Source organism: Marmota monax, unplaced genomic scaffold, assembly GCF_021218885.2.
Source record: "Marmota monax isolate L192 unplaced genomic scaffold, Marmota_monax_Labrador192_F-V1.1 WCK01_AAM20220418_F8-fsc00038, whole genome shotgun sequence".
NCBI lineage: Eukaryota > Metazoa > Chordata > Mammalia > Rodentia > Sciuridae > Marmota > Marmota monax.
The window spans coordinates 12,470,390-12,484,868 of NW_026692498.1; the positions used below are offsets into that span (position 1 = coordinate 12,470,390).

A 14,479-nucleotide genomic window follows, 5' to 3' on the forward strand; every position below is an offset into this window, starting at 1 on the left:
CGCCCGGCCGCTGCCCGGCCCCCCTCGCGCCTCTCACTCCACCTCTAACTCCAGGTCCCTCAAAGAAGTGGAGGCTCTGGCGCTGGTGGACCCTGCCGCTAGGAGAACCGTGGGGGTGGCCTCGATTGCGTCTTTTCTACTCCACAGCCATTCATTATCTAGACTGGGATCCAGCCCCCCCCCGGCTGACTCATTGCTAGGGTGGGACAATCTCCTGGAAACTAGCAACTAAGACAATGTGATTTGTGCCACCGTCGGTGGGAGGAAAATGTTCTGATGACACTCAAGAGATATTCCCCCTGGAGGAAGGGCATTCCAAGCACCAGAAGCAGCGCGGCCCGGGCTGGAAGGGGTGTCCCGGGGTGTCCCAGAGGAATAACTAGAGATGAGGTGGGGAGGGGGAGGCTGCGGCCAGGAGTTTGGGTTTTTACGCTGTTAGTAGTTGAGGTCTGACACCTGCCTTTAATAATTTGTATACCTTTGGGAAAGCTCTGTTTCTCAGGAGGATCCGTTTCCATATCTGTAAAGTCAGAGATAATATCTATTTGGCAGTTTAATATCTACTTGGTCTACTTGTGAATATCTACAAGTCTACTCGTTTCCTACCAAGTGTAGAGGTTCCCGGGTGTTTTATGAAAAGATGGACCTGTTCTAATTTCCCCTCCCTCCTTATCCCTTCTCTTCCCTCTCCCTCTCTTCCCTTCGCTATTTTTTGGGGGGCGGGGGGGGGGGGTGGGAACGGAAGACCAATGACAAACTGAGCAGAAGAGAACTCAGTAAATGGGACTAAGGAACCAAAGATGTAATTCTCAACTTAGGGAAAGAAGTTCTCTATGCATTCAGTTTAAAAGGTTATAAATATTTTTGCAATTCTAACAGGACTTTGCCCTCTTCTGCGACATGCATGCTTCACGCTGACTTCATCGACTGCCATAAAGATAGTCTGTATGACAGGGGTTGGGCTGTTTGAACTAGCCCTGCGGTTCAAAGCTCTAATCCTCTCCACGACGTCCAGCAAATATTCTTCTGCCTCCAGCGCTCTTTAGGTGGAGTCTTGTTTACCACGAAGACTTCCATGCCCCCTGGTGGTCATAAAAGGAAAAGGTGAGTACATCACAATACAACACCTCCTTCCTTTGATTTTTGTTAGTGGGGATAGCAAGGTTCCTGCACTTGCGGAAAATTGGGTCTCCTACAGGAGACAGAGAGATGAAGAACTCTACACTGGAAGTTTGAAAAGGACCATAGTGGTCAAGAGTAAGGATTCCATTCCATAGCAGGAACCAAGAAGTGGCCATGCATCCTCCACCATAACACATTCAAGGCCTCTTGTTAAAACATAATTGCTTTCAAAAGAGTGAAATCATGGCTCTTGTACAAATATAAAATGAACACGCAAATATTTTATTTAGTTCATTAATTAATGAAGGAACCAATAAGGACTTAAACTTGTGTAGAGGAGAACTCAAAAAACAGATACACAGGCAGTAGGGAAGCTGAAATGAATATAATAATAAAGGCATAACTGTCTCTGTGGTGGGGGATCAGTTGTACTTCTGCCTGATAAAATTTATTTGCATATCTATGGACAAGAATCATTTGCATTACTATCCATATTTTTAACTTACAGAATTGGAAAATAGCTACATAACCATTCAAGGCATGTACCATTATAAAAATCAAATAACCCAGAAAAGTGCATTAGATAAGTCCATCACAGGATACATGCCATAGAACACTCAATAATCTTTTGGGGGGAGGGCATTTTAATTTTTCCAGTTCTTGCAGACACTCCCAAGGTAACACCTTCCATGGTGTTACCTAACACTAATTATATGTAAAATTCTTTGTTATACTGAACAAAAATTTCTCTCCCTGTAACTTCCATTATTTCTTGCTCCTGGCCTTTGTGCAAACACTTAAGAAATTCAATCACATGATGGTCTTTCCATGAAGGGAGAGTTGCTATAGGAGAGGAGCACAATTCCCAGGCACATGACCAGGAGGCCTGAGTTACCACGAAATAGCTGTCACTTGACATCACACAGCTTATTTTCTCCTCTGTCAAATTAGGGTACTGACCAAAACTAATAATTCCCAACTGTTCAAAGTCAAGACTGTCATATGATCATTATTTTTATTTATAAATCTCTCATTTTAAAAAAATGCCATATCCCCAGAAAATATATATATACCATATAACAAGACTCTATAATAAGAAGCTTGGCTTCTTATAAAAGAATGTTTCCATGATGGGGGGTAAAAACAATCTTTTTGGTCACTCTATGTGGCTATAGCAAATATGTCTATATTTCTCTGAAAGTTTTTAAACATTGAAAATACCACAAAGAGCCCTCTTAACTGCAATTAAAATCCAGAAACCCAGAGAGAGAAGCCCATTGGCACATGTTTTTTTTTTTTTTTTTTTTTATGGCATTCTATTGGAAGGTAGTTATCAAAAACTTGGACCCTTCCCTACAACTCCTGCTAGGCATGAATTCTAAGTTGTTAATTTTATATTAATACTTGTTCTTTCAGGCAGAAGTGTGGATTCCATTCCACTGTCTGTGCAAGAAACTGAAAAAAAAAGTAATTCTGGACAAAGTGGCTCAGGCTTGTAGTCCCAGCTATTTGGGAGAATGAGACTGGAGGTCTCCCAAGTCTCTCTCAAGTTTGAGGCCAGCCTGAGCAACTTGGCAAGACCCTGTCTCAAGTTTTTACAAAATGGAGAGGGCCCAGGGTTGGGATATAGCTCAGTGGTAGATCACTTAGCTAGCATGTGCAAGGCCCTGAGCTCAATCCCCAGTACCAAAAAAAAAAAAAAAAAAAGTCAAGTAACTGTGGGACAAGGGATGGAGGAAGGGGTCCACGGACCGGTCAGGAAGACTGATAGTGCACCCAGCTGGTCCACAGGATCTTGGAGTAGGGAGTGCTCAGTAGGAGCTCCCTCTCTTGGATGTATTTGTATTTTTCTGCCCTATGATGGTACTTGGTCTCCCACCTACTGGGTCTTAGTGCAGCTGTTTCCCCACTGGAAAAAAAAAATAGTCAGGATTAATTCAAGTGTTTGCATTTTGATTCATAAACCATCAATATTTAATTTCACATTTACAAACAAACCCAAGAGAGCCTCTTGAGTTTGGGGACTCCACTTTCCTCTCTTCTCTTCCTGCTGAGCCAATGTCTTTCCCACTGAAGAAAAGGACTGAACCTAACCCTACCTGTACAGCCACAGCTGCTGTGAGACAGGTGAGACCATTTCTGTCTGGGGTGTCCTGAGGCAGTGTCTGCAGGGTTTGGTGCTGAGTAGAAAGAGATAAAGGGAGCTGGAGAATTGAAGAAGAAGGTCCTTTCTCTTCCCCACTGTAGAGAGGAAGAATAAACCTCCTGATTGACAGTCTCCTCCTTCTTACAGTTTGTATTAGTTGTCAGATGCTACCTAAGAATTTGCTCTAAAACCTAGCTGTTTAAAACAACAAACATTTATTATCTCATATTTTCTGCAATTGAGAAATCCAGGTCCAGCTTGGCAGGATGGCTCAGCCTCAAGGTCAAGGACCTGTTTCCAAGGTTATTCATATGGTTGTTGGCAGAATTCAGTTCCTTAAGTGCTGTTGGACAGAAGGCCTTGCTGGTGATTGGTTGGAGGAGTCCCTCAGTTCCTTGCTACATGGTCCTCTCCATAGAGCAGCTCACAACATGGCAGCTAGCTTCTTTCTACCAGAGTAGGAAAGTAAGAGGGATAAAGAGAAAGAAAGAAAAGCCCCAGAGTTGTTGAGACCTACTCTCAGATATGACATTCCATTACTTATGCTGCATTCTATTATTAGAACTGAGTCACTAGCTTCAGCACACACTCAAGGCAAGGGGATCATACAAGGGCATGAAGACCAGGAGCCAATTCAGTGGCTGCCTGACATAGTTCAAATCCCAAATGAATGCCAGAGTTTTGCAACTTCACCTCTTAGAGCTCTCTTCTCCCCCATATCTAACCTGGACAACTCCAACCCAGTCCCCAGACCTCAGAGTAGAATGCTCTAAAGAAAAAAACACCTTACTCCCCAGGAGGAAGTTAGGTGTCCCTCGAATGTGCTTCTCTGGCACCCTAGATTCCTCCATTGCACCCTTCCATATTGGATAATAACCTGGCCACTTGTGTCCACAGGAGAGCAACTTGTCTTTCTTGTTCACTGATGTGGAATCTGACCTGAACAGAGGACCAAAACGTACTAGACACTCAGTAAATGTTTACTAAACTTATTAAATGAAACTTCTTAAAATGTGGTTCTCATCTTTCATATTAAAAACCATTGTGTTCTCATTACCAAGAGAGAGTCCATACTCTTCTTGGAATTGCATTCAAGGTCTTGCCCAATTTGGCCAAGGCCTTGCATAAGGTCACCCCAGACACACAGCTCCACCATCAGCCTCAGCAAACCATCACCTCTTCTCTTAACCTAACTCATCCTTCCATGAGGTCCCACTTCTCTCTGCCTCTTATGTCCTTCTTCCACGTCAAGTCTGACAAATTCCTACTCCTCCAAGACAGAGGCTCTCTGCATTTTACCCAGGTGGTTTCCATACTTGTCTCTGTACACAACCTCCCAACTTGTTCAAGTCTCTTTTAAAAAAAAAAAAATCTTATGTTGTCTTGAACCTAGTTTTTCACATAACCATTTCTCTAGATTGACCGTGAACTGCCTGTGAGTAACAACTGGATATTTTTCCTCCATAGCTCTCATGAAATAGGTCTGGGGATCCTTCCCCTCTCCCTAAGGAGGAAAGAAAAACCCTTCCTGGATTCTGGCTCTTAAAACCAAATGCAATTGCAACTCCACACAACTTAAAGGATGAATTTGGTGTTGCTGAATTGAATTCTAGATTTAAAATAATATGCTTTATTGACAAAGATGTTTTATATCATGTTGTTCAGATGTTTCCCTTACATAAAACATCATATACTATAGGTCTGTGTCTATGAATTTCAATGTAAATTATTTGTGCCACAATTTGCTTTGTGTTTTTACATAAAATCCTCAGACCCTGCATCCATAAAGCCACAAAGTACTACACCAAAGAGGTTGGTAGGGAAAATGTGAAGACTTGGTGAGGAAGACTCTGAACAAAAAGCCTATAGTTATTTCTGACCTGCTGAAGACAAGATTGTTTCTTATAGCACTTTGAATAGATGTCAAGACTAGCAGGATAATCGTAATGAAGCACAGGAAAGAGGCACTGGGATAATTTTACTAATTAAAAGGGTAAGTCACATAGTGTGAGTACTTCTCAACTTGGAAATTTGAATAGCTATGCTGAATCTTTTACTTTACTTTTAGTTCTCTTGGTATCTCCCAATAACTTGGGGGTGAGGTAGAGTGGATGTTGTCCCCATTTTATTGTGAACTAAATTAAGTATGGAGAAATAAGATGGTTTTTCCAAGCTCACATAAGGTACTTATAGCATGCCATGAGAGCTCGTGATTGCGTGCCCAGGCTGTGGGACCAAACTGCCCAGGTCAAATCACAGTTCTATTATTACTTGCTCTGTGATCTTGGATTTACTTAACTTTCCTAGGCCTCATGTTCCTCATCTGTAAGCAAAGATAATAGTCATACACATCTCATGGGGTTTTTTGAAGACAAATGTGTGAACAGTTGGAAATCATCACTTCCCTTATTCAATCCCTGGAATAGACCACACTAACTAACCCATTATAACTGCACTACTTTCTCAAAGAACATGAGGAATTGAGAAATGCCTGTAATACTTCAATCAAGTATGAAATAACCTTCTTAGTATTGAAAAGTCAACAGCAGCTACTAAAGCACTTTTCATAAGAGGTTTCAACAGGATAATACACTTAAAAAGGCACTCAAAGAAAGTTAAAAAATAAGGTGAAATGCATCCTTCATTTTTTTTTTTTTTTTTTTTTTTTTTTTTTTGGTACCAGAGATTGAACTCCCGGGCACTAGACCACTGAGCAACATCCCCAGCCCTATTTGGTATTTTATTTAGAGACAGGGTATCACTAGTGTCTCCCTTTTGCTGAGGCTGGCTTTGAACTCATGATCCTCCTGCCTCAGCTACCTGAGCTGCTGGGATTACAGGCCTGTGCCACTGAGCCCACCTCTCATCCTTCATCTTTGAGAGTCATGACTCAGGTTTTCATGCTGCAGTCTCTGAGAAAACCTGCAGCAAACCCCTAATAGTAGTTTGATCAGCACAATGTCCTTCACACTAGTTGAACACATAACATTTATTCCACCTAAAAACCTAATAGCCAAAGAACTAGTGTCCTAGCAGAGTATATTATATATTAAGTATATATAAGTATATATTAAGACCTTAAAAGAAGCAGCAAATGACTACAAATGAAACAAAAGGAGATCCTTTAGGGTTCGTGTCTATCAAAGGAAGAAAGCAAAATTTCAGTTCCATGTAAAATGAATTCTGGTCATTGTTTTTTATTGATCAAGCTTATGAACCTGTTACAAAAAATAAAATGTTGCAGCACATTTTTTATACTTTTCCAGATAAGGAAACAGAGACCCAGGGAGATGATTTCCCATCCTTGTGCCCTGCCAGTTCCCTCCTTCAGAAATGCATTTCCTACTCCAGAGATCTAGAAACTTGTCATGATGCAGTTCAAACACCACCTCCCACCATTATTGCCGTTTCTCCCTCCTGTCCCTCTTCTGAAGTCTCAAAGTAGTGTATTACTTGACCCTTGGTGTAACTGTCCCTTGAGTTCTTCAATCACATTAGATTTGCTTTGAGACAGAAGCTGCTTCTTACTTACCTTTCCATTTCCTGCTCTACTTGCCACAAGTGGATGCATAGTATATTGTAGAGAGCAATAAACAGTCGGTTACTGCCTTGTTGCATGAAAAAAAAAATCATCAAAGAGTAGGGGAAGGAATGCATGCCCCATAACTATGAAAAAGATGTTCTGATACATCTGTGTTCTGACACTGTTGTCTTGAGACAAGTGGTCATCTGGTAAATGACTACCACCCCATAAAGAGACACACCAAAGAGCTCCTCTCCCTCCTCAATGTGTCCAGTCTGTTTCTCTTCAAAAATTATCTTTGCTCTATGTGAATCTATTTGAATCAGTATTTCCCTTCTTCTACCCCCAGAGAGGTTCAGTTAATAAAACAAATTTATCCTATTGTGCATACATAGCTAGGGAGAAACAAAAAGAAAGGAGAATATGGAATATGAGAGAAAGAGACTAGAGATGGTACTGAACAGCCCAGAGGACAGCATCCAAAGGGCGACTAACAGAGTTAGAGATAGGGATGAGCAGCTTGGCTCCAGGATTAAAAGAAGCAAAGTGAAACTGCTAGCACTGAAATTCCAGAGCTTTCCCCAGCATCGTTCCCTGGAAAATAAATTGGGTGAAAATTAATATTTTTTAACAGTTCAGAGTTTATGCCACATCAAGAGAAAGGGGCTACAATGTTCCCAGTGTGATTTGCATCTTATTGCTGGTTGTACATCCCTCCCAGGATGTACAGCGTTTGAGATTGTTGACAACCTAATAACTGGATATGAAGATAAGTCCAAGGTAGGGCTAGACATGGGATGCTAATAACCACATTCACGGCAATCTCTCCCTTTAAAAGTCATGAAGTATTTTCACTTAATGTATCTGGGGATTCTTCAACATAGCTACATACTGTGGGGTTATTAGTCCTCATTCTGGATATGAAGAAACTGAGGACGACAAAAAAATAAAAAAGATATTTCAAAGTACTGCAATCAGGAAGCCTAACAGTATGAAACCACTGCCCTGTCAGCCCCCATCTCCTCCTCTTGCAGTCAACTTGTGGTCTTCCCTGGGGGGTGTTGTGGAGGAACAGTCAGAGTGCTCGCTGTGCTAGAGCACAAGGAACCTCATCATTGCTCTCTTCAAAGCCTCCTTAAGCTCCCTGCTCCTCATGCTGTAGATCAAGGGGTTCAGCACAGGGGTGACAAATGTGTAAACCACAGACACCACCTGGCCCCTGTCTGGAGAGTACCTGGAGCTGGGGCACAGGTAGATGACACTTGTGCACCCAACTGCAGGAGGACCACAATCAGGTGGGAGGAGCAGGTGGAGAAGGCCTTGTGCCTCCCCTCTGCACAGCGCATCTTCAGGATGGCAGCCACAATGAAGACATAGGACAGGGTGATGAGCAGGGAGGGGATGGTGAGCACAATGACACTGACCGCAAACAGGGTGACCTCGTGGACGTGGGTGTCGGCACAGGCCAGCCTCATGACAGGGAGGACGTCGCAGTAGAACAGGCTGATCTCCTTGCTGCTGCAGAAGGGCAGCCGGAAGATGAGCACAGTCAGCTGCAGGGCCAAGGCGAACCCCAGCACGAGGGACCCCACGGCCAGCTGCACACACACGCGCCAGCTCATGATGAGGGTGTAGCGCAGAGGGTGACAGATGGCCACAAACCGGTCATAGGCCATGACGGCCAGCAGAATGCAGTCCGCGCTGCCCAGGAAGATGAAGAAGAACATCTGGGTGCCGCAGCCTGGCAGGGAGATGAGGGTGCTCTCTGTGGACAGGACGCTGGCCAGGGTCTGAGGGGCGATGGTGGAGGAGTAGAAGACCTCCAGAGCTGCCAGGTTTGCCAGGAAGAAGTACATGGGGGTGTGGAGACAGCGGTTCATCCAGATGGTGAGGAAAATGGAGAGGTTGCCAGTGATGCTGACCAGGTACATCCCGAGAAAGGTCACGAAAATCCTTATACTCCAATAAATTAGAAGATAGTGAAGGCATAGATAAATTTCTTAAGTCATATGATCTGCCCAGATTGAGTCAGGAGGATATAGACAACCAAAACAGACCAATATCAATTGAGGAAATAGAAGAAACCATCAAAAGACTACCAACTAAGAAAAGCCCAGGACCAGATGGGTATACAGCAGAGTTTTACAAAACCTTTAAAGAGGAACTAATACCAATACTTTTCAAGCTACTTCGGGAAATAGAAAAAGAGGGAGAACTTCCAAATTCATTCTACGAGGCCAACATCACCCTGATACCTAAACCAGACAAAGACACTTCAAAGAAAGAAAACTACAGACCAATATCTCTAATGAACCCAGATGCAAAAATCCTCAATAAAATTCTGGCCACTCGGATACAAAAACTTATCAAAAAAATTGTGCACCATGATCAAGTAGGATTCATCCCTGGGATGCAAGGCTGGTTCAATATACGGAAATCAATAAATGTTATTCACCACATCAATAGACTTAAAAATAAGAATCATATGATCATCTCGATAGATGCGGAAAAAGCATTCGACAAAGTACAGCATCCCTTTATGTTCAAAACTCTAGAAAAACTAGGGATAACAGGAACATTCCTCAATATTGTAAAAGCAATCTATGCTAAGCCTCAGGCTAGCATCATTCTGAATGGAGAAAAATTGAAGGCATTCCCTCTAAAATCTGGAACAAGACAGGGATGCCCTCTCTCACCACTTCTGTTCAACATAGTTCTCGAAACACTGGCCAGAGCAATTAGACAGACGAAAGAAATTAAAGGCATCAAAATAGGAAAAGAAGAACTTAAATTATCACTATTTGCAGATGACATGATTCTATACCTAGCAGACCCAAAAGGGTCTACAAAGAAACTATTAGAGCTAATAAATGAATTCAGCAAAGTGGCAGGATATAAAATCAACACGCATAAATCAAAGGCATTCCTGTAAATCAGCGACAAATCCTCTGAAATGGAAATGAGGACAACCACTCCATTCACAATATCTTCAAAAAAAATAAAATACTTGGGAATAAACCTAACAAAAGAGGTGAAAGACTTATACAATGAAAACTACAGAACCCTAAAGAGAGAAATAGAAGAAGATCTTAGAAGATGGAAAAATATACCCTGTTCATGGATAGGCAGAACTAACATCATCAAAATGGCGATATTACCAAAAGTTCTCTATAGGTTTAATGCAATGCCAATCAAAATCCCAACGGCATTTCTTGTAGAAATAGAGAAAGCAATCATGAAATTCATATGGAAAAACAAAAGACCCAGAATAGCAAAAACAATGCTAAGCAGGAAGTGTGAATCAGGCGGTATAGCGATACCAGACTTCAAACTATACTACAGAGCAATAGTAACAAAAACAGCATGGTACTGGTACCAAAACAGGTGGGTGGACCAATGGTACAGAATAGAGGACACAGAAACCAATCCACAAAACTACAACTACCTTATATTTGATAAAGGGGCTAAAAGCATGCAATGGAGGAAGGATAGCATCTTCAACAAATGGTGCTGGGAAAACTGGAAATCCATATGCAACAAAATGAAACTGAATCCCTTTCTCTCGCCATGCACAAAAGTTAATTCAAAATGGATCAAGGAGCTTGATATCAAATCAGAGACACGCCGTCTGATAGAAGAAAAAGTTGGCTACGATCTACATACTGTGGGGTCGGGCTCCAAATTCCTCAATAGGACACCCATAGCACAAAAGTTAATAACTAGAATCAACAAATGGGACTTACTCAAACTAAAAAGTTTTTTCTCAGCAAAAGATACAATAAGAGAGGTAAATAGAGAGCCTACATCCTGGGAACAAATCTTTACTCCTCACACTTCAGATAGAGCCCTAATATCCAGAGTATACAAAGAACTCAAAAAATTAGACAATAAGAGAACAAACAACCCAATCAACAAATGGGCCAAGGACCTGAACAGACACTTCTCAGAGGAGGACATACAATCAATCAACAAGTACATGAAAAAATGCTCACCATCTCTAGCAGTCAGAGAAATGCAAATCAAAACCACCCTAAGATACCATCTCACTCCAGTTAGATTGGCAGCCATTATGAAGTCAAACAACAACAAGTGCTGGAGAGGATGTGGGGAAAAGGGTACACTTGTACATTGCTGGTGGGACTGCAAATTGGTGCAGCCAATTTGGAAAGCAGTATGGAGATTTCTTGGAAAGCTGGGAATGGAGCCACCATTTGACCCAGCTATTCCCCTTCTCGGTCTATTCCCTAAAGACCTAAAAAGAGCATGCTACAGGGACACTGCTACATCGATGTTCATAGCAGCACAATTCACAATAGCTAGACTGTGGAACCAACCTAGATGCCCTTCAATGGATGAATGGATAAAAAAAATGTGGCATTTATACACAATGGAGTATTACTCTGCATTAAAAAATGACAAAATCATAGAATTTACAGGGAAATGGATGGCATTAGAGCAGATTATGCTAAGTGAAGCTAACCAATCCCTAAAAAACAAATGCCAAATGTCTTCTTTGATATAAGGAGAGTAACTAAGAACAGAGTAGGGTCGAAGAGCATGAGAAGAAGATTAACATTAAACAGGGATGAGAGGTGGGAGGGAAAGGGAGAGAGAAGGGAAAATGCATGGAAATGGAAGGAGACCCTCAGAGTTATACAAAAGTACATACAAGAGGAAGTGAGGGGAAGGGGAAAAATAATATAAGGGGGACAAACGAATGTCAGTAGAGGGAGCAGAGAGAGAAGAGGGGAGGGGAGGGGAGGGGAGGGGAGGGGGGATAGTAGAGGATAGGAAAGGCAGCAGAACACAACAGACACTAGTATGGCAATATGTAAATCAATGGATGTGTAACTGATGTGATTCTGCAATCTGTATATGGGGTAAAAATGGGAGCTCATAACCCACTTGAATCAAATTGTGAAATATGATATATCAAGAACTATGTAATGTTTTGAACAGCCAACAATAAAAAATTAAAAAAAAAAAAAAGAAAATCAGCACCTGCACCTCGGGGAGTCGGGAGAAGGGGCGGAAGTGGAAGTGGATCATCCCAGTTTGGTTTGCTTCCTCCATGTGTCCTCTGCATTGGGCCTGCTGATAGCCCAGGCGCTGCCCCTGAGGACAGATCAATGTCAGGACAGAAGCTACTGCTGCATGATTCACCCAAGTCTCGGCCTCACCATCCTGGATCACAGGTCTGACTGTCTTTACAACCAATCTGAAATTAGTAACTCTCCTATATAGCTTTTCTGTTGTCATCACCCAGAAGTACTTGACTCCTGAACTATGTCTGGATGATTCACCTTTGTATCGGGATTATATATAATAACAATAGAAATATAACATGATTATCACATTAGGGATTTGTAGGTGTACAGTCCCATTGTATTAAGTGACAATGTCATACAACCATGGCCTCTTCTTCTCCTCACCATCCAAAATTCTGTGCCCGTTATACTATAACCCCATTATGCCCTTCTCCCACCCCCTTACTCATCTCTACTTCTATTTCTGTCTCTGTGCACATTCCCATTCTGGGTACCTCGTGTAAGTGAAATCAGATGATTTATGTCCTTCTCTGACTGGCTCTTTTGAGTGTGCATAATGCTTTCTAGGTACATCCATGTCTTAGTACATATTAAAATTATGTCATTTTTATGGCTGAATTATATTCCATTGTCTGTATATGCTGCATTTTGTATATACACTTATCAGTTCATGGACAATGTAGCGTTTCTACTTTCGGCTATTGTATATCCTAAACCATAGTATACCACTCCTAAGCCACAGTCCCTCTGTTTCCTTGAAACCTTTTCTCTGGTCACACTATTGGGGTTGGAGAATCTAGGTTCTAATTCCTGATCTAATTGGCCAATTCTATGACCTTGGGCAGCCCTTTGAAGCTTTCTTTTTCACTGAATTCATCTGTAAAGATGACAGTAAGACACCACTTGACATTGTCAGTAGAATGTACGTGCCTGACCCCTTTCAAACTCTGATGAATGCTAGTAATCCTGAAAACCACTCTTCTTTCCCCTCTTCCAGATCACCTTGATGCTTCCAGCTTCCCCAAAGAAGTCTCCTTTGGATGATATCCTCATCCCTTCTCACCAAGACATCCGACATCTCTTCCACTAGTCTTCTACCAGTGCCCACCATTTTTAGTTCCTTGGACTTCCCTCAGCCCTAACACCTGCTGTAATGTCCCCTGTCTCTAATCCTAACTGATCATGACTGAAAAAGACCACGAAACTCTGTCCCCTGGTGCCACAGCAGAGATTGGCATTCTCAACCCCAGCACCCTCCCCAAGCCCCCGAGTCAGCCCCTCTTTCCAGTCCTCACCAAGGCTAGTCCCTCACCTCGTTGCCCTTCTCTTCTACCCGCCCCCTTCCCTCATGCTCCGGCTCCAACTTCACACACACAAAGAAGGAACAGAAGCCCCCGAGGCAGCTCTCCTTCATGCTCACCAGCTCTGGGCCTGCAGCGGTCTCTGCCGACCCGGCTGCCCATCACACACTCCCACCTGCCTCAGTGGGAGTGTCCCTCCTCCTTGGCCTAAATACTGGCCTCAGTCTCCTGCTGGGTCCTCTGGGGTCTTGCTCCACAGATCCACTGCTCAAGCTCCAACACCTACCTCTGCCCCCCACTCTAGAGCACCCTCAGCTCCCCCAGTATAAAGAAACTGCCTTCAGGGTTTTGTCATCCTCCTGGCTCCTCCCAGAATGGACATCTGCTGTCCTTCCTTCATCATGGGCCGTGAGCTTGCACCTCACCCCTCCAGCTCCCTAGACCACTTTAAAGAAGACCACCAAGGACTTCCAAGTTCCTGAATCCAATAATCTGTTGCATATATACCTAGTGGCGCTCCCTTTTCCTGAAAATTCCTCAGTCCTTGGCTCTGAGATGCTATTCTACCCTCTAGACACCCTATTCCCCAAATTTGGAGAGGTTGCTGTTCCTGTTGGTGATTCACCAAAGGAAGGTTTTGCTGGTTATGCGACAGTTACCCCCAGATCCATTCTCTGCCCAGCTCTGCCCTTTGGAAGGGTGGTCCCCAAGCACTGGCTGCCTCCTCACTATGTCCTTATATGGCAAGAAGAGGAAGCTGTGGTGCTTCTTCCGCTTCTATGAGGACACTAACCCCTTCATGGGACATTCATGCTCATGACCTGGTCTGAACCTGATTACTTCCCTTAGGCCCCACTTCCTACATCCGTCTCATTGGAGGGCTACAATTTTTACATATGATTAAAGGAGGGGAAGGCAAACATTCAGTCATAAAACACTTTGCACGTAGAAGGGGAAATACTACTTTGGACTTTGCTTCTGAGGTCACCCAGCAAACCAAAACAATCACCTCCAGTAGAATGCACCTTTGTTTATTTTTTTCCATGTGGATGTCTGCAGAACCTGTGTGCACAGGATAATCACATAAGGGCATTGTTGCCTTTCAGAATGAGGCAAACAGTATTTCTGCTGGTTGCAGTTTTTCCATTAAACACTTGCTATACTTTTGTGTCCAGCAAGCCAGTCCTTCTAGTGTTTGACTCTTGCCTAATTTGCAAGTAAATATTTTCCTTTCCTTTTCTAAATGCTTCTACCTCTGTGCTATTGTCTGATAACACAGAAGGTTTTAGAACATAGGCTCCTTCATGGATGGTCAATTTCGATCTGGAAGTTTCTAAGA

At 42.8% G+C, this 14,479-nt stretch overlaps 1 long non-coding RNA gene and 1 pseudogene across 1 annotated transcript; one reads left to right on the forward strand and one right to left on the reverse strand.

Moving 5' to 3' along the window:
- The first annotated feature begins 772 nt into the window (after positions 1-772).
- On the forward strand, positions 773-14,325 carry LOC124093274 (uncharacterized). The gene is made up of 2 exons (XR_006851897.2): positions 773-1,104; positions 12,837-14,325. It is a non-coding gene; the product is annotated as an uncharacterized LOC124093274 (long non-coding RNA).
- LOC124093273 (olfactory receptor 10V1-like) lies at positions 7,881-11,864 on the reverse strand (annotated as a pseudogene).
- Positions 14,326-14,479: the final 154 nt, after the last annotated feature.